Source organism: Ambystoma mexicanum, chromosome 4p, assembly GCF_040938575.1.
Source record: "Ambystoma mexicanum isolate Mex_15411 chromosome 4p, UKY_AmexF1_1, whole genome shotgun sequence".
NCBI classification, from domain to species: domain Eukaryota; kingdom Metazoa; phylum Chordata; class Amphibia; order Caudata; family Ambystomatidae; genus Ambystoma; species Ambystoma mexicanum.
In genome coordinates this window covers 182677836-182701640 of record NC_090927.1, presented here as the reverse complement: position 1 = coordinate 182701640, position 23805 = coordinate 182677836, and the positions used below count along the sequence as shown (strand labels likewise).

Sequence of the window (23805 nt, the reverse complement as noted above, 5' to 3'; positions counted from 1 at the left end):
CTGCAATGATGAGGTTAATGGGAATGTGGGGAGAACCCCTTAAAAGAGATCCCCACCAATGACTGAGGTAGAGTACACCAAACCCTACCAATGATACACTCTCCTGTTCTTGAGCTCAGCTAGGATTTCCCCAATGGCTTCCATTCTTTCTACCCTGATGCAGCTTGACCGGTCTTGGGGCTTCTGGCCCGGTTTGTCATTGGAACGGGTATAAAGTGAACCCAAGACTTGCACTGGCTTCCATGAAACTAATAATATCTCCAAGAGCAACTGAACGCCGGCATTATCTGGGACTTTGCCGAATGATGAGCCGCAGTGAGGAGACAAGGACTTCCGCCAGCAGCCCTCCTCAACAGCATAAGGACCTGCTATTTTTAATCCGCTTAATCAATGTCACAAGCTCGCGTGCCGAGCGCTTCGGGAAAACCAAGAGCTATTTTAATACAGGTTATCGTCAACCGCAACCCGCAATAGATTAAAAGAGAGCGTCGCTCTCACCATCGACAATCGGGTGAACTTTTTTCCACTCCCCTAAATCACTCAGACTCAGGAAATCAATGGGTCGAGGTTTGGGGGTTGGATCTGAGAGCTGCCAATGGGAGCAATTTCCAAAATGTCAGATCTTTCCTGGTCCTCAACCTAACTGCACGCAACACCCAACTGCTGCTGATTGGAACTATTCGATGGGCGCAAGCCAGGTACCTCAGCGCCTAAAATGCAGAGGGGGCCAGGGTTGGCCTTGTCCTGAGATTGTGGCAACTGCATGATGTCTTTTCAGGCTGATCCAGATGTCTGCCAGCTTCCCTGCCATTATGTGTAGCTCAAGGCTCCATTAGGGTCCTTTGGTACAAGGAAGCCAGGCCAGGAAATACAGAGAGAAAACTAACAAGCGGGCCTCCTGCCCGAATAATGGGAATGATTTACCAACAGACATCAGGAGCAGGGTTACGGCACACTGCGTGTGCGCATGCCAGTCACGGAAGCACCACTTACAGTGCCAACGGAGTGTGCTTAGGCAAATGCCTTTTGCACAGGTGAAGTGTACCATAATCCCACCTTAGATTGGCCCCTTCTCTCCTGCACTTCAGAAATGCCCTGAAAACTCTCTTTAAAGAACCCCCTAGAGGAATACCGCTAAATGACCGTTCCCCTACCCACCAGCTTCAGGCCTCTGATCCCCACACCTTCTGCTCTCACTCCCCCCACCTCTCTTCCTTGGCTTCTCTGTATTCCCCCCATCTGTAGAGCGCTCTGTTGCTTGCCAGCAAGATTTGCACTTTAGAACGCCCTACATAATCGGAGGGTTGGGTCATCTTCGTAGTAGCCGATGCAGGTTCGAATCCCAGCAGTGCCAAACTCAGCCTTTCATCCTTCCGAGGTGGATAAATGAGCACCACACCCTGTGGGTAATAATAAGCTATATAAATGAAAAGTGTTATTATTATAATGGCAAATATGTTGTGCTGCTTTTTACTTTAGCACCTGTAGCACTGAATGGAGAAGGGGCTCTAGGTTCTTCCTGCTTAAGGAACAGATAGTTACAGGGTCACACATGCAGACACTCCCAAAATGGGGATTCATTGTTCTTCCAAGTCACTGGGAGAAGGGAAGGCCATGCTGGGTGCATCGGGCAGTGCCTAGCCTTTAGGGAAAGGGGTGTGGTCGAGCAGGGTTAGCTATGCGGGTCTCCACTGGGGGTGTACAGAAATCGTCTTTCAGTTAGCACAAGGATGTACTCTGGATGGAAACAAAATATTCGACTATGGCCAAATAATACATTCTTTGGTCACCCTAAGGCGAACCCATTCTCCTGCAGAGACAAAGGGACACGAAATACCCCTCTTAACCTCTTAAGTGCTGAGGACGAGTATGCTGTTCCTACCTGCATAGGCATGCATAATAGCACAGCAGTTGGCTGTGAAAGGGCAGTGCTGAGGACGAGTATGCGGTTCCTACGTGCATGGGCATGCATAATAGCACAGCAGTTGGCTGTGAAAGGGCAGTGCTGAGGACGAGTATGCGGTTCCTACCTGCATGGGGAGTGCTGAGGACGAGTATGCTGTTCCTACCTGCATAGGCATGCATAATAGCACAGCAGTTGGCTGTGAAAGGGCAGTGCTGAGGACGAGTATGCTGTTCCTACCTGCATAGGCATGCATAATAGCACAGCAGTTGGCTGTGAAAGGGGAGTGCTGAGGACGAGTATGCTGTTCCTACCTGCATAGGCATGCATAATAGCACAGCAGTTGGCTGTGAAAGGGCAGTGCTGAGGACGAGTATGCTGTTCCTACCTGCATAGGCATGCATAATAGCACAGCAGTTGGCTGTGAAAGGGCAGTGCTGAGGACGAGTATGCTGTTCCTACCCGCATGGCCATGCATAATAGCACAGCAGTTGGCTGTGAAAGGGCAGTGCTGAGGACGAGTATGCTGTTCCTACCTGCATGGGCATGCATAATAGCACAGCAGTTGGCTGTGAAAGGGCAGTGCTGAGGACGAGTATACGGTTCCTACGTGCATGGGCATGCATAATATCACAGCAGTTGGCTGTGAAAGGGTTGTCCAACTCCAGACCTTGAGGGCCTGAATCCTGGTGAGTGTTCAGGATATCCCTCAATAATATTCATGAGGAAAAGTTTACATACATTGAGAATGATTGTATGCAAATTTATCCTATGAATATTAATTAGGAATATCCTGAAAACCCAACATGTGTCTGGCCCACGAGGCCTGGAGTTGGACAACCCTGCTCTAGAGCCTGCAAGTTTGCATTGCAGAACAACAGTGAAGGCGGTAATGGGCCTGCCGCAGAGATAGGCAACATGTAGCCCAACAGTCCTAACACCAAGGACAGCTCAGTGGGATCGTGTGCTTGCTGCAGAGGTGCATGGAACCTCCTAATGAAGGTGAACATTCCTGCAAGGCCAACTCAAATTTTCAACATTCTTAGGTCGGCAAAATAGGCACCTTGACCACTTTATAAAAGGATGCACCAGCTAATACATGTAGTATTCAGCCAAGCAGCAAATATTCAGTGCCAGCTGACCAGGTACCCGCCATACCTGTATCGTACCAGTCCAAAAACCCACCTGCTGCAACTGGATCCAGTGAAAATGATGTGCAGCAGGGTACATGGGAATTGCAAGAGGGGAGGGAAGAATTATATGCAGTTGTAAAAAATGTTTATTTATTTATTTATTTATTTATGTATTTGCTCATTTGTATAGCGCACCAAGCCCTGAGGCATCTGGGCGCTTATCTTAAGCAGTTAGTTCCAAGGTTGTAATGTAATGTTGATGGGAAAAGCCTGATACTTCACCTCCCACATTAACAAGTGTGCAGTGTGACAAGAGCCTGCTTGCTTCCTTCAAAAAAAAGAGCAAAGCCTAAGGCAAATGCCCGCCAGACCCACAAGAATCAAGGCAGGCAAAAGGCATGGGGGGGGGGCGATAATGCTGCATGTGGCATCCGACGGTGCCCTCTTTCCCTAGTGCAGTCTCTCCATGCAGGCACCAAGGTGATCTGCTGATCTCTAATTGCCCCGTGCGCATGATTAAAGTGTCGAGACATGCCCCCTCGCCCCTGTGCTGTCAGCGGGGGTGCCGCACAGCACAGCTGTGGGGCTCGCAGTTCTCGCCGCCTGTGTGTTCCCTATCAACGTGAGAGACATCCCTGCGCCTTTGTTCTTCTTCGCAAATGGCCTCATCGCCATGGCAACCGCCGGCATCGTATTTTACTGTCCATTATCCACTGGCCCCTTCCATTCGCCAACCATCACCCCGCTTGTTAAAACAGGCATTGGAAAAGCTAACCGTTTTGCATTGCCACAGTGGTACCATCTGACCACAAGATGGCAACCACCATGAAGATGGTGCGAGTGTCTGGGTATATGATAGCAGTGTCTGGCAAACGCTGATACATAAACCAAAACTCTTGGCTTTGCCAATTCCTGTTCTTAAATGGACTTTAAATGTAAAAACACATATGTGGCTCATAAATCAGGTGGCAGACGGCATACTTGGTGGAGACAGTTTTATTTACACCAGTCCCTGCATTTACAGTTGCAATTGAGTAACTAACACTCAGATGACGGCTTTCAAATAACAGTTGCAGTCACTTCACAGAACAAACGTTGATGTTACTGGTTGATAGAGGTAGCTTCAAGAGATCTCAGGGGATGTGTTTGGGTGGGGAGGGACAGGGCGTGGGTGGGAATGGTCATAGGGTTTAGCATGGCCATAGGAAATCAATGGGAGAGTAAATCGCCAAAAAACACCCACAAGCTGTGTGATCCTCCTCAAAGCTCATCTCTCCTCTATCTTCACTTCCCATGACAGTAGTTGTATCTTATAAGCAGAGCTTTCAGACCCTTTTAATAGCCAACACCAAAACACATTAGGATTACACTGTGACATGCCAAGTGTAGCCACAATTCCTCAATAATCCTTGTGTCATGACTACGGGACAGTCATAGCGTTCACACCATTACAAACTATAATATTAATCACGAAAGTACTTAACACAAGACAGACACAGGCTTCGCACAGAAAGTAGAGCAAAGAAAACCCAATTCTGTCAAGCCTGGACATCTGGGACTCTATCCATTAACTGACAGCGTAGCTAACCAATTGCAACTAATGCAAGTACAAATCCTTCAGCTTTCAGCGAATCACGATGCCAGAAACATACACAAGGAGGGAATAATGACACATCACCCATGCAGGTGTTTCTTTACACAAATTGCAATCTTCCACTATACATAAGGATCGTATGTTGCTTAACAGGTATCAGCCAATCCATAGGCAGGCATGTTTTCATCATACTTTCATGCATTCCTTTACATGCAACACATTGTATATTTAATATGTTATGTTTGTTGTATAATGTGAAACCTCACTGCATGAGAATTTGAAGCAGGTCACACATTTCAAGGTGCTGTTGTGATGTGTGCTTTTGTATGGAAGGGGGATGTTGTGATGGAAGTCTTGTATTGTCACTGGCCAGGTGTGCATGCCATTGGAATGTTGATGTATGAATGATAAGCAGCTCAGGAGAATGTTGAGTGGGCCTGTGAGTGAGTGTTTCATGAATATCAGTTGGAGGTCTGAGCTGGGTGTGTAAGGATGGCCGGTGGGTCCCTGTCCCTTTATGTCCATGTAATTACCTGTCTATGATCCTGTGATGTCCACTGTGACTACCAGTAATGGTACTGTACATATGAGGAGAAACTGGATCCTGTATAGCTGTAAATATGTACAATAAAGCTGACCTGGACATAACTATATGGCTCCACAGCTGGTCTGTGTATGGGATGATCAGAGCCCAACACCTATACATAACAGGTGCCCATACTTACGGCCACGTCTTTCAAGACCAGAGGAGACTTCTGCTTGCGAATGGCCCCAGCGGGTTTGCCATAGCTCATCATTCAAAGCCCTTCTAAGATCACTGGCAGTGTCTGGCTCAGCCCTCATACAGATTCAAATGTTTGGAATAAGACACGAGTCTGGGTTAAATACATTGAGTAAATTGGGGAATACCTTTCCTCTACCCTCCTTGAGATCTATTTTTCACGGTGTGGGTCGCCGGGGTGCCCTATATCTACTTTGGGTAATCTCGCCGCCGGAGGCGCGACTTGGGATGTGAATGGTGCGTGCCAATGCCTGTGTCGTCCATTGTGGCGCTCCGCACAGATGCTGCTCATTTGGATTCTGTTCAATTAGTTCCTTGTAGCAGGCCCAAATGTTCCTCCATCTGCCGCCTCCCCGCCTTCCGGCCCTCCGCTCTGTGCTTGCCATGCTTGCTGCATGATGAACAAGAATCAGAGACAGGGTCCTGAACCTCAGGTCCAGGGGCCCCTCCGCTAACTGGGTGCTGGTGCCTCAATGGCTCCAAACCTTGTGGTCATGATGCCCAGGTGAGGCTAGACCTGATGCCAAAGCTTGGTCGCGGCTTCGTATTCCAGGATGAAGATGGTCATACAGGATATTTATAACCTTCTCTTAAATCTTGAATAAGCAGGCCATGGGAAACCACAGTATCATGAAGGATATCCCTGGATCCCAGGGGAGTGGGGTAGACAGTCCATCAACGTGGCATTGTGCATGTAAAGAGTTTATCCTCTGTGTGTTAGAGGTACAGTGCAACGCCACTACTGTAATCCCTCTCGCTGTATTGGACACAGGCCACAAAGAAGCCCCTCCCCCGGGTTCAGCAGGAGACAGCAAGTATTGTCTTTGAGTGTGTGGGACACAGAGGGCCATGAAGGGATTTGGGGGAAGGTAGCTGACGGAACAAGGAATTGTGAGGTGGTGGAGTTTGGCAGGAAACCATAGGTCAATTTTCTGCCTTGCAAGTTCCCCCTTACCCCCTTCCACACTAGTGGAACATGCGATCTGCTTAAAAAAGGAAGGGACGTGTTGAAGGTGCTCTTGAAGCCCCTGGAACTACATGGAGGCCAAGGTGGAAGTGGAGGCACGCCACTGGAAAGGGACTGGTAACAGAAGGGGTTCCTCATTCAATAGCTCCTTCTTCTCACACTGATTGGCAAGGCACTACTTCTCACACCAAAGGACCATTCCCCACTTTCTCTGCTGGCCATTGTTTTTCCAGAAGGCCTTTGAGCCACTGTAGAAGAGCGGTAAACTGTCCTCTGGAAGCCAATGAGAGGCCAGATCTGAGCCATGTCAATAACAGGCTTCGTCTGAAACGTGATTGTTCTTAAGTGGCACGCATTACTTTTGACCGCCATCAATTCACCAATACTGCACAAGTGCAGCCAATGAGTCAAATTCTATGAAATGACGTAATCGTTTCAAGGCAAAGCAATGTTTCAACTGTTGTTCTGGTTTTCTGAATTATTGGACAACTTCACCCTGTGATTGGCTGCTACGTGCCACAGCCTTCATTGAGACTCCTCTTGGGTATCTGGTCTATCTTCCTGTGACACAGAGCTTGTTCTCCAAAAGAAGCTGTACTTCGCACTCTTAGAGTAACAAAAGGATATACACACTCCTTCATGAGAATTGAAAATTGAATAGAGTACATTATTCAATTTTTAATTTAGGTTGCTCCAGACTTACGGTAGGATTGATCACATTGAGGCATGTGGCATGTGGGAAAAGCCAAATGGTGAACTCTCAAACCAAGTGGGTAAACAAGACAGACCTTTAAGTGTGATTTAGGAAGCCTACGCCTAATTTTGCTGCCGCAGGGATTGCAATTTGAGGTTATATGGCAAACGAAGCCTGACGTGATGAGCACTGCAGGTGGTTTATCCCAGACACTTATCCAACTGTGATGAAAGATCTGAGGGAATATGTGTTGGAAAACCAAAGTCATACACCTTGTCCAGTGCATCAATCTAATTTCTGAAAACTAGGTTCAGACTGCTTATACCTGCATCTTCGGAAATGTGTGTTTACCCATTCTAGGGAAATAGTACATTGAATGAAATATTGCTATAGTGAATACATTACTAAGAAGTCGCTTAGTTCATAATACCATCAGCACACACCTGTGTGAACAAGTAAACTTATGTTTACATAACAAATTGAACAATCAAAATCAAATGCCTAATTGTGGTGTGGGAATGCCTTTGGTTACATCATCAGACATTGATTTGAAATTAGGGCCCATTGCAGCCTGACATGTTTCATCCCCTAGTCAACTAACAGACTTTCTTCAGGAGGAACAACATAATATCTTGATGGAGTAATTCTGGCAAAAAGGCAAGACCTAGGTGTACTGTTGCTTCCACCGCAGGATAATGCAGATATTGATAGAAGAGCACATGAACGTGTGGGATTTATAAAGCGCAAACCTAGCTGAGTAGCAAGGGAGTGCTGTACACATGGGGCACGCCCAGGGGTTGCAGGTAGGATGCATGGGTAGCAGAGGAGCTGGTATGGCGAGGGGATTTAAGGGGGAGAAAGGGTTGAGAGGAGGGATCAGTGACTGGTGTGATGTTTTTTTAAGAGTTGGGTCTTCAGGGCCTCCTTGTAGTGTATGATGGAGGGGGCAGTCTTATCTACATCGGTAACTTGCTACAGAGACAGTAACTGACCACAAAAGTACTGTGGAGCAAGAAGGAGCAGGAGTTTACTTTTTAATTTACTAAACATCAGCACCCTTCACTGCCAGTAAAATATGTTATGGTGGGTACCTGTCATCTCATGTCGGCTAGCTATATAATACTCTCTTCGGGCATATTGCTGCGAGGACGTATCTTTTCTGTAATCCTAAATTCTGACCAGAACTTGCTCTTTAACCCACTGGGAGGAGTCGGCTTCAATGTAGCTCGGCGAAATATGTCCTAATTAATGATCCACCCACAGGCTCTTATGCTAGTAAACACCTGAAGTCATTCACAAGACCATTCACCCACAACCAACCATTATTTCAATCACTTAGACTCAAAGAAAAAACCATTATTCCATAACCAGTTACAATGCCACTCACTGACAACCACTCTCCTCAGCCATTCACTACATTGCTCTACTCTTTTCTTCACTCGTCATTGTCCTCACTCTGCCCCTCCAGCTCCGCGATCACCGGAGCGTCATCAGCTTTCCCAAAGATAACCATCAGCTACCCGGCACCTTCCATCTTCAGCCTGGAAAATATAAACACAACATTCCCATCTATGATCAAGACATCCTTACAAAGGGAACTTCTGCTCAACACTTAAACAAAGAATCCAGCATTAACAATGACTTAATCGCAAAGGCGAACAACCTGTCCGTAACCTTCCCAACGGGAAGGAAAGGCAGAGACAAACATGGCCTCCATGACTTCATCATCTGTCACAATACATCATTAGAGAAAATGACCTAACATCTACCACTGACGTCATATTCACTGGACATGTACCAGAGAACTACTCCAGCTTGATAACAAAATTAAGCAGGGAACAGCCGGAAAACTGGCAGTGAACTTCAAGCCATACCCGAACCTCTGCAGAGAAGCCATGGTACCGGACTTCAAGGAGACCACTACCCATCGAATTAACCACACCCCAGTCCAAACCCGCACAAGACCTCCCACCTACCCCAGCTACAGATCCCCAGTTCCACTCCAAAAAACATGTCCTATCTCCCTTCTTATACTTGGTCGCTACCCACATCGTAAGGACTAAGCGTGTCCTCCATGCAGCCTGCCACCTCATCTTGCATCAACCATCTGGGAGGGCCCCAGAAGTCCCAAGACCAACAGAACCACTTAGAGCTCCTGACCTCGGCTTTCAGTACAAAATAAAAGGATGTTACTATGGTCAAGCAATGGGATTACCACACAGTCCCCCTGTACATATTCACCCCAATAACCGCTGAGTGTATCGCCAGCACCTCAAACAACCACAGAGTGAAGAAGAAAGTTAAGCAAACTGCCCTTCAGCGGTAATCACCAGTCTCAGAACATATCCACCCAGACAGGTATTTGAAATACCACATGTGTTTACCATCATCTTCATACATGGAGGTGAGCCACGTGGGTGAGATGAACTGGTGCCCCCATACCAATGCATACAGGACAATTTAGCACATGGCAGGTGGGTGATGCTCATCCATTCCTGTTTTTTTTTCTTCTTTTCGTCTAAGACTTGAAAGGTTTCTTTTCCCATTCTGAATCTAGGACTACAAGTCCCAGAATTAACAACTCAAGAATAGCAGGGCCATCTTGCCATGGGCGTCATCAGGACACCGCTTTCCTTGTCCTTTGTTTCTTTTTACAGAGCATTCAGTAGCAGGTGATTAGCCTCGATGTGTTTGGTTACAGTTAACGCAGACTGCATCTCCCAGAACACATGTGTTGGAATATAACAGCACAAGACTGAACATATGGAGTCACTGTGTCACCCTACACATGTCCAGTTAATAACACGGGTAATGGTAGACCCTGTAGAGGGGTCAGAAAATGGAACGCCTACACCTGAGGAAATCCTGCTCACTCATATGAGGATTGGATGTTGCATATTTCAGGACCCAGCACTGGTGGAGAATTGCTATTTGCATCCACAGACCCCCAGCGCCATGTCTCCCCCGTGCCAGGTGCGCGGCGCACATGGAGCTGGTTAGGTCTTGGCTTCTTGGTGAGCGAGCATGCTGTATGCATGCAGAGATAACTTGCAGGCATCAGCTTTCATGTAGGGCTGTTTATTCGTGTAACAGCACAGTCCAAGGTCCAGATGTAGAGGAGACAGAGACACGGGGCACTCGCCAGTGACCTCTCCTTCCCCATCTATGGACTGGGCGCCACTGCTGCTCCTGGAACCTTCCCACGGATGGCCTAGGGCAGGGTGTATGGGCGGCGAGCTGCACCGCACGATGCAGAGGAGAGCAGTGAACTACAGTCAGAGCTGCATAAAGAGTGGTGATGTCATCGCTGCACACCCTCGGCCTGACTCGGCGCCCGCCATGCTGGATTCCCGAGACGTCTACGTTGGCGGACAACCTGGACCATTGAGCTGGGCAAACAGTTATGGTGGTGGTGGTGGGGTGGGCGGGGGGGGGGGGGCTATAGCTCCCTCCCTTCGCAGAACTGATCTTAGAACCACAAACACACTTCACCCAGCCTTCCAAGGCCTACCGCGGGGTCGCGTGCCTTATGTAATGGCGGAAATGTGTCAGAGTGGGACCGAGGCCATGGGAGGGTCACGCACTCTGACCCTGTGTCACACTGCTCAGCTCTCTGCATGCGTGCTCTGTCTCTTACACCACACTGTATTTACTGAGGCTGTCAGAATCGTGTTGTGAATAATAGAAACAGGAGAAAACAGTGTTGTTTACCCACTCCATCATCAACACATTAATGCATTCCAGGCTGTCCCTTCGGCGGAAGGTGTGTGGTTCGGTGAGTGTGACGTCATTCGCCAGAGGTATTTAGATGGCAGACTTGCATTGAGGCACGTGGCAGGATCATTTCTGTATGCTAGTCTCAGGGCCCACTGTACCCCTCCTTTGACTCGCGCGCGCGCTCCCAAGCCTGTTCCTTACGCCACGTCAGTGTCATATTATCTAACACAAAGGTGTATAGGCTACAGGGGCACACCGTTTAATCGCAGGTGAGATGCCGCTGTCATCGGACACCGCCCCCCCCTCTCTCCCCCCGAGTGGTGCAGCGTTCTGATCATGCAACACTACAGCAACTAACTCACAAAACAAACAAGCGCCTGCCCAGTCCACCCTCACCCCATGTTGTTGCTAAGATACTGCCAGCCTGCAGGTGTCTCTAGCGCATCTGGAACTAGGCTATGGGGCCTCTATGCGCTCTGAAAGCCTGCGAAATGCCTAGTGTCACACGACGGTTCTTGCCTAGTGTTACACGACGGAAGAGGCTGTATTGAATATATATATATATATATATGTATATATATATATATATATATATATATATATATATATATATATATATATATATATACACAAGTAGGGTTATTTTAGAGGTGTCATGGATGATCCTAAAAAACTCCCAAACATAAATAAACGTATAACAATGCATATTCAAGGAAACGAGTGTGAAATCAGTAAGAATATGAAACTGCCAGTGATTAAATGTTACAGTCATGAACCTTAGAGCTTCAGCCTTTATAAGTGAAGATAATGATTTATGTATGTTTTTAAGATTTGTCTGTTTCTGATTTGTAAAGCCGTTGTTGGCTAAATGCACATTAAATAAATAAATAAATAAGTGAGCATAGGGATAAACCCCCTGCACGTCCATCAAAATACAAGTTGTTGGGTCTGTTCCCTCCCTGAATTCAGAAAAATGCTGTGTTCACTTGACAAAAACAAAATCGCTCCTGCACAAACCACCTACGAAAATAATAAATGCCGTCATACAGATATGCCATGATTCCTGGCCCTTAATCTACCTGCCTGCTTAGAACAATGACGTCATCGCCATGCGACGGTGTAAAAAAAAACAGGAGTGGGCCCCAGGAGTAAGAATGTGAAAGAGGGATTATACAGGCGAGAAAGCATTCAATTGTGTTCCATTTTCATAAATAATCACTTTCTTTTCACGCAGATTGTGCGGTTTCCTGGCCTTCTGACTAGCAGGTGTTCGCAAACACAACAGTACTCTACTCATTTCATGGAGATTAGAATGATGAAAGGCTGAGCCAGTGACAGTAGGATTACCCCGCAGTGTAGAAATAATTCCCCTTTTGAAGAACTTTCATGGGTGAAGAAGAAAAGGAGGTCATTGCTGTGATAGTGATGCTGTGTTTACAGAAGGCCTTGCTAATGCATGCTACAGCCTACATCTGCCATCATATTAATGAGGAAGAAGCATTGGCCAGAATATCAGTGCAACATTATTTGTATCACGCAGGCCAAAAGCGCATGGCCCCTCAGCGGTTTTCTTTTAACTAAATTGTGTATTAGCAAAGTGCATGGTAAGACTATAACAGGCAAGGCGGCCAAGCTAGGTCCAAACCTGTGGCCTTTCAAGTAGCACACAGATTTCTGCAGCGAACGCTAAACCCACGGAGCTACCTCATTCCATGAAGTGTACATGAAAACACTGGACCAAAATGGCCGCTTTCCAAAGTGACATCATTCACGATATGGCGCCGCTACCTGAGTCTCCTCACCTGGCGGTTGGGTGGTTGTAAAACAAGTCACTCGTTTGGAAATAACAAGGAAACTGCCCCCATCTCCTCCTACCCTCCAGGTCATAATGCACAGAACTTCACGGGTGACACATAAGTGCTCGGCCAGCTCTGGCTGCAATGTATCTGAAGAAGCCAAATGTGACGTCATGGACACACGGCCAGGGTGCTCTGCGTTGGGGGGTGGCCATCGCCGAGAAATGCTTCTGCAGGCAGGGGGTCTTACGAGGACGGGCGGTTGCGAATTATCGGTCTGTGCCACTTCACTGGACTGTTAAAGTAAACAAAAAAAAAAAAAGCAATGGCAAGGGGTAATATGGGAACAAGACACGCAGAGTCCGCGGACATATCGAGTTGGAAAGAGGGAGGAACGAACAAGTGAGCGAGGAAAAGGAGATACGCCCAGAACAGATTGAAAGACTGGAAGAGAAAATGTGACATGCTGTAGGGATGGGGCGAGGCTGTGGCGTGTAGGGGCCCATGTTACATACATGTGCACAGTATGGGTGGAGAGAGGGGCATATAAGCGAGGATTTGGGAGCGGGAGTGACAGATGGGTCTTCAGACAGGGGGGTGTATGTGACAGGGATTAGGGGGCTGGGCAGAGACTCGCGATAATCCACGGCGGAGGCCAGTGAGCGCAATTCCTTTCCAGGTCGTCGTGACTCGTGAGCACTGTGGCCGCAGACCTGTCCCACGTTTACCGGGAGCCCACGGGCGCCCCTCCCCGCCACACCAAACGCAGCCCAATCCTAGGCAGAGCCGTCACACCTGTGTCCTGCAACGGGCTAGCACACGTGCCCCCAGAGCGGTGCCCGTGCACACGCCACACCTTTAGAAAAAACACATCTGCACTGTATACTGGGGGAAAACACACATGTCCAAGAAAACCGCATTGAATATACCGCACACCAACATATAAACCGACACATCAATGTATGTGTATTTTCTCCTCGAATATCTGCAAGCCATACAAGCCTCTGGCAGCATTAAACCAGAATAAAGACAGAACTCGCGGCCGTCAATGTCCAGCTCGAACGATTCGAATTAAAAGTTACACTATTGTTATTATGCAAAGGTTTTAAAAGTAATGGGAGCACATTTGTGGGTGAGTAAATAGAGAGCTAGCTAGCCAGACAGGTACATAGATTGATGGATGCGTGGCTTCCCCTTGTCCGTCTATAACAGTTAAACATACAGATGCAAGTTGCTTTTTTACCCCTCGGGCACCTTCCCCCCTGGGCTGGTAACTCCATTCCATTGTTTGGGTACTCACCCCAGTCACCGGTGCCTGGCGCGCTGCTGTGGGTCCTCGCCGCTTCTGTCAGTGCTGAGGACAGCTCCCAGCATCAGCACCACTTCAACGCTGCTGCTGAGCATTACATCACCTCTGAGCCTTCTGATTGGACAGCGCAGGCGGGCCCGATGATTGGCCAGCATCCTCCGAAGGAACGGGGCTTGCCAGGATAACACTTCAGAGAGCAGGCAGCCAAAAAAGGTGATGTCATCCGATGAGCTTCCCTTCCCCGCTGAACAAAAAGCCCAGCACTGGGCAGAGCAAGATGGATGAGTGGTGGGATGATGTCGCGACAGCGAGAGAAGCCGGGTGACTCACAGCAACACGGAAAGATGGCTGTTACGGTTACATACAGGGTGGTGGCTGCCATGCGTCGCTATTCGTTATCGTTTAAAGGAATGTTTTAAAACATTACATGTTGTACTCCTAATGCGTTTAAATACTGGAAAATCATTAATTTCGAATAACCTATCATATATAATTGGCTATTTTATAGATACATACTACCCACCATTGCATACTTTCCATAATTTTCTTTTGTGAGACAATGCAGACACTATTCCATATACCCAATAACACAAAGGAGGTGGGGGGGGGGGGGTTGAAAAAATACGTTCAATGTGGTGTGAGCTCTTACGTGTATTATGTTCGGCAGGTTAGATGTAGCGCATACCTTGCTGAGAAGGGCAGTGGTGTGAGGAGATTGAAGGGAGACTTCAGAGTGAACATTTGTACATAAAGGGTCTGTTTCCAAGCAGATTAAAAAAAAACTGTGATGTGCCAGAAAGGTATGCCATGTTTTATAATTGACCACTTAGCAAGCCCCGCCCACCTGGTGCCTTCCTGCTTGCTGCTCTTTTCACCACTTAGCAAACCCCGCCCACGTGGTACCTGCTTGCTTGCTGCTCTTTTTCCTACTTAAGGAGCCCTCCAGCCTCTTTTCCTTTGCAGATGGGGAGCAGGTGCAAGTGGATCTAGGTCACCTGGCCTAAGCCCTGGCCACCTGGCGCCTTCCTGCCTGCCGCTCTTTTTCACCACTTAGCAAGCCCCACCCACCTGGTGCCTTCCTGCTTGCAGCTCTTTTTCCTACTTAAGGAGCCCTCCAGCCTCTTTTCCTTTGCAGATGGGGAGCAGGTTCAAGTGGATCTAGGTCACCTGCCCTAAGCCCCGCCCACCTGGTACCTTCCTGCCTGCCGCTCATTTTCACCACTTAGCAAGCCCCGCCCACCTAGTGCCTTCCTGCTTGCCGCTCTTTTTCACCACTTAGCAAGCCCCGCCACCTGGTGCCTTCCTGCTTGCCGCTCTTTTTCACCACTTAGCAAGCCCCGCCACCTGGTGCCTTCCTGCTTGCCGCTCTTTTTCCTACTTAAGGAGCCCTCCAGCCTCTTTTCCTTTGCAGATGGTTGCGCAAATCGGCCCAGAATTTATTACCCAGACACCCCGCAAAGTCCGAAATGTGGGAAAAAAAAATGCATTATCTGCACATTTCACTCGGCTCACCCATCGAAACACATGGCCAACAACACATGACCTACCGTCCCGCATTCCCACAGGTGTCCCAATGAAAACGGTACCTCACATGTGTGGGTGCACCTACCTGGGCGCCAAGGGGAAAGCCTAAAATCCAGGTAACCCCAAGTCTGTTTCGACACCTGAATTTGACACTTTCTCCAGACAAGCACAACAAACAGATATGGGCCTCGGGTGTCCAAGCCACCATGGAAAACAGGGAACCACATGCATTTCCAAAAAGAAGACATCCGTGGGAATCCGCAGAGCTATGATTTGCACACATTGGCCCAGAATTTATTACCCAGACACCCCCGCAAAATCATAAATGTGGGAAAAAAATGCATTTTCCGCACATTTGACTCGGTGCACCCATCGAAACACGCCGCCAACAACACATGGCCTACTGTCACGCGTTCCCACAGGTGTCTCGATGAAAACGGTACATCACGTGTGTGGGTACACCTACATGGGCGCCAAGGGGAAAGCCTAAAACACAGGTAACCCCAAGTCTGTTTCGACACCTGAATTTGACACTTTCTCCAGACAAACGCACCATACAGATTTGGGCCTCAGGTGTCCAAGCCACCAAGGAAAACTGGGAACCCCATGCATTTCTGAAAAGAGGACACCAGTGGGAATCCTCAGAGGTTTGATTTGCGCGAAGCGGCCGAGGATTCATTACCCAGAACCCCAGTCAAAGTGAACATTGTGTTTTTTCCCCACCAAATATCACACTTTGTCGGGGATTGTGGCTAATAAAAACTGGGGCAATTTGCACAAGGCAGACCTCTGTGGATTCCCACGAGCGTCCTCTTTTGGGAAATGCATGGGGTTCCCTATTTTTCTTGCTGGCTTCGACACCTTAGGCCCAAATCTGTAGGTTGCCCACATGAACAAATTGTGCTGTGGGGAAAGGCTTGGGGTTACCGGCGGGTTTCCCTTTTCCTATTGCCCCCACGGTAGGTGCACCCACACATGTGAGGTACCTTTTTCGTCGGGACACCTCTGGGAACGCGGGAAGATATGATATCTGTTGTTGGCGACCTGTTTCGGTGAGTGGACACAAGGAAATGTCTCTGAAATTGGCTGGAAATGAAGACAATTCTCAGACATTTCGCTCTAGCCACCCACCGAAACACACCGCCAACAACACATGGTCTACCCTCCCGCGTCCCCACACGTGTCCCGATGAAAACTGTACCTCACATGTGTGGGTGCACCTACCGGGGGTGCAAAAGGAAAAGGGTAACCCACTGGTAACCCTAAGCCTTTCGACACATTCCATTTTGTCCATGTGGGCAACCTACAGATTTGGGCCTAGGGCGTCGAAGCTAGCAAGGAAAACAGGGAACCCCATGCATTTCCCAAAAGAGGACACCTGTGACACATGGCCAAATTGGAGGGGCGGCCCATCTCATGTAGCCCTCCCCAGGGTCAAATAAGGGGGGGGCTGTCCTGCACTCCTCCCTGGGCTCAGGCGTCCCTTCCTAGGAGCAGATATCTGGTCCCAAGGAGGGCTGCATGACATGGCACCCACTGCATTGCGGCTGGTGGGGGAGGGGGTCAATGCCCCATCCCATTAGAAAATTCCCCGACCCTTTGGGGTGCCCCACCGCCCCCCCTAAAAAGCGTTCCACCATTTTCACTTTTTTCCTTTGGTAACTCAACTGCCCTTGGCGCAGAGGGGCACATTGGTGTGCCAATCTGGCGCCGGGGTGCCCAAACCTTACTGCCCCACCCACTGGGGGGCCTGTCCCACCATTTTTGGGGGCCCTCTCCCACTCACCCCAAATGGGTGGCGGGGGCACCTCATGCAGGCCTCCCTGGGCCTCCTACAAACTGCTGCGTGAGGTACACCCCCTCTCCATTTGGGGTGGGGGGTGGAGAGGGCCCCCAAAAATGGTGGGCCAGGCCCCCAGTGGGTGGGGCAGTAAGGTTTGGGCACCCCAGTGCCAGATTGGCACACCAATGTGCCCCTCTGCGCCAAGGCAGGTATAGTAAACAAAGAACACAATTCAAAATGGCAGGCAGCCCTTTAGCGGGGGCGGAGGAGTCCCCGACACCGCTGTGGAATTTTCTAACATGAAAGGGGGTGCACCTCTCCACCCCCACCCCAATTGGAGGGGCGGCCCATCTCATGTAGCCCTCCCCAGGGGCAGATAAGGGGGGCGCTATCCTGCACTCCTCCCTGGGCTCAGACGTCCGTTCCTAGGAGCAGATATCTGGTCCCAGGGAGGGCTGCATGACATGGCACCCACACCATTGCGGGTGGGGGGGAGAGGGTCAATACCCCATCCCATTAGAAAATTCCCCGACCCTTTGGGGTGCCCACCGCCCCCCCTAAAAAGCGTTCCACCATTTTCACTTTTTTCCTTTGGTAACCCAGCTCCCCTTGGCACAGAGGGGCACATTGGTTTGCCCGGGGTGCCCAAACCTTACTGCCCCACTGCCTGGAGGGCCTGTCCCACCATTTGTGGGGGCCCTCTCCCCTCTCACCCCAAATGGGTGGCGGGGGCACCTCATGCATGCCTCCCTGGGCCTCCTACAAACGGCTGCATGAGGTACACCCCCCCCTCCATTTGGGGTGGGGGGAGAGGGCCCCCAAAAATGGTGGGACAGGCCCCCCAGTGGGTGAGGCAGTAAGGTTTGAGCCCCCCGGTGCCAGATTGGCACACCAATGTGACCCTCTGTGCCAAGGCAAGTTTCGTAATCAAAGAAAACAATTGAAAAAGGTACACTACACTTTAGGGCAGGCTGAGGGGCACCCTAAACCGCCAGGTAATTTTCTAATGTAATGGGGGGTGACCCTCTACCCCCCCACACCAAATTCAGGGGGGTATCTCATTCAGCCCTCTCTGGGGGCAGATAAGAGGGGCCATCTCATGCAGCCCTCCCTGGGGTCAGATGCCCCTTCCTAGGAGAAGATATCTGTCCCCAGGGAGGGCTACAAGGGGTGCCCCCATTTCCGCTTGGGGTGAGGGGGAGAGGGCCACCCCCCATTTCTGTAAAATCTATCCCTGGTGGCTAGTGCCCCCTCCCCAATCTCACCCAAAATTCCCTTTTGAAATTTTCATTATTTTTTTTGTGGTTATTTCCCCCTTCCCTGGGGCAGATGATCAGCCATCTGCCCCTGGGGGGGCTAACATGCAGGCCCCATCCTTTGTGGGCCTGCACACTAATTCCCGGTAGCCCTCCCCTGCACTCCCAAATTGGATGGGGGGCCACCTCATGTACTCCTGCCTGGGGCCATAAATCTTCCCCCAGGGAGGGCTACAAGGGGTGCTCCCCCTTTCCACTTGGTGTGGGAGGGGGAGGGCCACCACCATTTCTTGGGGGCAAAAAAATCCCTGGCTCCCCACCCCGTTCTATTTATTATTATTTTTTATTTTTTTTGCCCCCCTTCCCTGGGGGCACATGATCAGCCATCTGCCCCCAGGGTTGTCCACAGATGTGCCCCCATGCTTTGGGAGACAGGGGGGGGAGAGGGCTGATTACTTGAAGCAACCCCCTCCCCCCCATGTCACAAACGTTTCCATGGTGATCCAGTGGTTGCTGGTCACGGATCGATCACTCTGCGCTGATCCGTGACCAGCAATGCGTCATATAAGTGGTGTCCTTGGAAAGGGGAGAACCTCCCCTTTCCAGGGACGCCACTTTTTCCTATATCCCTGGTGGCCTAGTGGGCCCCAGGGCCCAAATCCCCTCCCACCTCCCCATTCCCTCGCCTTTATTTTCTTTTTTTCTTTTTTCTTTTTCACCCATGGGGGCAGTGATCATCTGCCCCCAGGGGTCTCTGGCGCTGTGGCCCCATGCGTTGGGGCCACGGGGGGAAGGGGGTCGCTTACCTAGTAAGCAGTCCCCCACTCCCCGCGTCACAAACGGATCTGTATTGATCCGGTGACATTGCTGCCCACGGATGGCACGCCCTTCGTCCCCGATCCGCGGGCAGCAATCCCACACAATGGGTATCGTTGTAAAGGGGAGAATCTCCCCTTTCCAACGATACCCACCTCGATCTCTGGCTTGAAATACAGCTGGAGATCGAGGCGGAGAAAGGTGAACACTCACCTTCTGTTTTCACTGCAGCAGCCCGAAATGGACCCCGCCCCTTTGTTTCAGCGAGGTTAGTGTACCTTGCTTACCATACAACACTTGCTAGTGGATTTGAATATAGAAACTGAGAGTTTTTACTAAACAGATCTCTATCTCCATTACATTGTAGGGTTCCGTTATATGAACACTATTATGAATAGGAACAGTGAAGTCCACACCTTGAAGATGGTTCTATGAACCGAAACGCGTGGCTTATCTTTTGATACTCAAAAGGGACTTTTTCCTGGAAATTCGTATTGATTGGATCGATTGATTTATGAAGTGACAAACCTGTTGAGACCTGTAAATGATTTGCACAATGCCTGTTGTTGTAAGGCATTTCCTGTGTTTAAAATGTTCTGTGTCCTGTATTTAACATTGACAACACATTCTCTATGTGTGAGTAGAGGATACTTTGTAAATCTGATTTCCTCACTTCAAATAACTTTTGGACTTGAATTAGTAAAATCCAAGAGTCAGCTCTACAATCTATGTTCTGGTTTATCTATAGATTTGATATTGATGTGTGACGTTTTATTTTGAATGTTGTATCGCTAACAGCCATTTGAGTCAAGTGAAGAAGAGATTAAGATACGCTTGAATTCAAATACCCGCCAATTCGGCGAAAATATTTATGAAAAACACTTATTTGTGAATAGGGACTGTAGTCCCCTTGGAGTGCATTTGGGCTTGCTGTCTAGCAAAATACAGCTCTGGTTCTGTTCGATTTCTCTTGTCCCAAGTGGCCTTGTGACGTCAGCCCGCCTGAACCTGAAATAATCATTGACAGTGTGAATTTCTACAGGTGACTAGACTACCTTCACCTTAGGACTCTAATATGTCCTTTTCTAGAATAGAGCAGACCACAGACAACAGAGCCAAAACTCTTGCTTTCAGTGAAGAAGAAGCGCTGAGAATACTGGGGTTTATCAAATCTGCAGGAGCCGAAATCACAGCAACTGACAAACCTGAAGCTCTAATACGGCAACTTGAATGGAAGATACGAAGGGAGATCAATCTTAAACTCCACGCCTCTACTCTGGCTCAATATTATACCACCAAGAGAATACCAAGGGGCTTACGTGTCAACTTAGAGCTGACACTCTGTAAGGAGAATCCGTCCTTTGTTAAACGGTGGCACCAAATTTTAAATAAGTGCTCGCTCGATCTTATACTACTAACAATTGAAGAACTAGCACTAAATTTTAGAACATTCACTAAAAAATTTGAATGAAGACATAGAAGGACTTAAAACTTTACTGAGTAAGGGCTACACCACGGATCAACTGAAGCAGATCCTAGAAGAGACAAATCAGAAATTGGCAAGCTATAAACAGGAGCTTGAGGTCAAGAAGATCAGAAAATTCAGACGTGACACACAGGACTACAAGCTCGATATTTTTTACAGCTGGCAGGCATACTACGGCCATTTTCAGAACAAACCAAATTTCAGTAATCCACGCAAACCAGGTGAACCGGCAGCAGAGAATACATCATCTGACGCCTCGAGTACGGAACTTGAAGTTACCCCAGGCCAGAGTGTAGAGACAACACCAGGACCAATTGCACAGGGTCCAGCGGCTACCTCAATGGCTTTTTTTAGAAAAAGGCCAAACCGAAGAGGAAAAACGAAAAAACCCACAGAGGAAAAAGACGACGAAGAAACTTTGATTGTTAACATCTCATCTTACCAACTATCGAAAATGGAATTACAAGTCCTGAAAAAAGGTCTATCCTTTGTCAATAAAAACAATAGGACGTTGCTCCGTGAAAAAATAGACTTCTTCAAACTCATGAGAAAGCTGAAATTGGGGGCCTTCTTTGATTCGTTGGAGGAGGACTCTACATCAAAAGAACCACACAGATTTTTTGAACTAAGTCCCAAAAGTACCTTCAATCCACCGATACAGAATCATATTCTATCTACCTTTGAGAAGACAGTTCTACAGGACTTCCAGAGAATACAATTTAAAACTAACACTCAAGGCAATTTCACAGTTCGGGAACGCCAGACACTTAAAAATGTTTTGGACAATCAGGACGTTATCTTCAAACCAGCTGACAAGGGGGGAGCCTTGGTACTTATGAATAAACAGGACTATATTGATGAAATTCAACACCAACTGAATAATGGAGGGACATATATGGAAGTACCCCTGAATCCTTCCGAAGCAGAACAATCCCCCATTAAAGGAGTACTTGATGAGGCGAAAGAAAATTATGTAATCCCAAAGAAAACACAACGCTTTCTTGAAAATAAACATCCCATCATGCCGGTTATGTATATACTACTCATGATACATAAGAAACTAATTAAACCGCCAGGACGTCCCATAATAGCAGCGACAGAGGGTCTCCTAGAACCATTGGCTCAGTACCTGGATAGAATCCTGCAACCCCTTGTCCAGGAAACCACTACCTACGTCAAAGATACAATGCATTTCCTAAAGAAACTGAAAAGTGTGCAATTTGTCAAAGGTAGAGACTTGATGTTCACCATGGATGTAACATTGCTTTACACAAACATCGTACACAAAGCGGGCCTAGAAGCAATTGAATGGCTGTTACTACAAACGGACAAATGCCAGGGCGATAGACATTTTGTATTAACCCTACTGAAAATGGTGCTCATGAGCAATTTCTTTAAATTCCAAGATCGATTCTTCCTTCAAACATCGGGCACGAGCATGGGTGCCGCTATGGCGCCATGCTATGCGAACGCATACATGTACTACTTGGAACATGAACACATCCTTACATCTCCAAGATGGATAAGACATCTCTCACTATACGTCAGGTACATCGATGACATCTTCGGAATATGGACAGGCCCTGAAGACGAATTACACAATTTCTATGAAATGATGAATGGAATGCACCCTCGGATTAAGTTCACTACTGAGACAAGCAACATCGCCATCCACTTTCTGGATGTTGAGATATATGTCGGCAACACCTCACTAGAGACCAGGATCTCTACGAAAAAAGACCGACAGGAACAGCCTGCTGCTTGCTACGAGTTTCCACCCTAAGAGAACAATTGACAGCGTGCCGTAATGCCAATTCCTGCGCTACAGAAGGAATATCTCTGAGAACACCAATCGTCACTACTTGAGACTAAATTTAAGTCAAGAGGTTACAATCACTCGAAGATCACTGAAGTGGCGGAGAAAGTTAGGGGTACGGATCGAGATACACTGCTGGTCCCTAAACCACCCAAATCTGGGGAGCCGTTAGTCTATGTTACCACTTATTCAATGCAGAGCATGAAGATAAAGGGGGCAATCCAAAAGAATTGGGCAATGTTAGGAATGGACCCACAATTACAACAACTATTTCAAGAACTGCCTACCTTCGCATACAGAAATAGTAGGTCCTTGCGCAAGAGTTTGGTCAAAGCAGAAGTACCATCTCCTCGTACACAGAATCAGTTCAAGGGAACCATCCCTTGCTACAATTGCCAGCACTGTGGGAATATCATCAAAGGCAACATTATATCACACCCTCACTCTGGCAAACCAATCTCACTTAGACACTGCTGCACTTGAGATGCCCAAAATATGATTTATGCGTTAAAATGTCCCTGGGGCCTTTATTAAGTGGGCATGACCCCCAGGAAAGTGAAAACGAGATGGTCTGAACATAAATCTAATATCCGCACCAAGAGTAAAAGGTCCCCTGTATCTTCACATTTTGAGGAAGCACGACACACCATCGCACAACTGAAATGTGTTATTTTAGGGCAGGTCACAATGGGGAGCCGGGGTGGGGATTTGCAGCGGAAATTGTTACAACGGAAAATTCTATGGATTTAACTTTTGGACTCACTGAGCCCTCGAGGCATGAACACTGAGTTTGACCTAATGTGCTTCGTAGAACACTGACATGTCAGGCTCCCAGTTTAAGAAATTAGTTTTTTTGCTTGAATGTACATGTATTTTATGTATATATGTTGTATGTGACCATTTACAATTACTCACTGTGACAGACTGACTTGTGTCACACAGCCCTCATTGAGCTTCTCTGCCTGTACTTTGGTTTTTATATGCCTGTGGAATTTAACTTGAGCGTGTCACACAGCTTGTTTTGAGTTTCTGCACCTGTACTCTGATTACCATATGCCTGTGGAATTTAATTTTATTTTAACTTGCACTAATGTGCCAGAGAATGTGGGTATACCACCTATTCATGCAGACATAATGTGACGTTGAGATGTAGGTGACACCTTACCCCGTGAGGATACGTCTGAGCCCCCCTATTCTCCACTCTTAGTTGTAGTTACATCCAGGGAGAGT

General features: G+C 48.2%; 1 protein-coding gene across 6 annotated transcripts in view; it reads right to left on the bottom strand.

Moving 5' to 3' along the window:
- Positions 1–14000, bottom strand: part of STMN4 (stathmin 4) — a 39796-nt gene extending 25796 nt beyond the window's left edge. For 3 of the 6 annotated variants that reach the window (XR_011260364.1, XM_069605658.1, XM_069605662.1), the window contains exon 1: positions 13886–14000. The gene's annotated coding sequence lies outside the window, so the exon portion shown is untranslated. The remainder of the gene's footprint in view (positions 1–13885) is intronic. The other 3 variants (XM_069605659.1, XM_069605663.1, XM_069605661.1) reach the window with 3 other exon arrangements.
- Positions 14001–23805: the final 9805 nt, after the last annotated feature.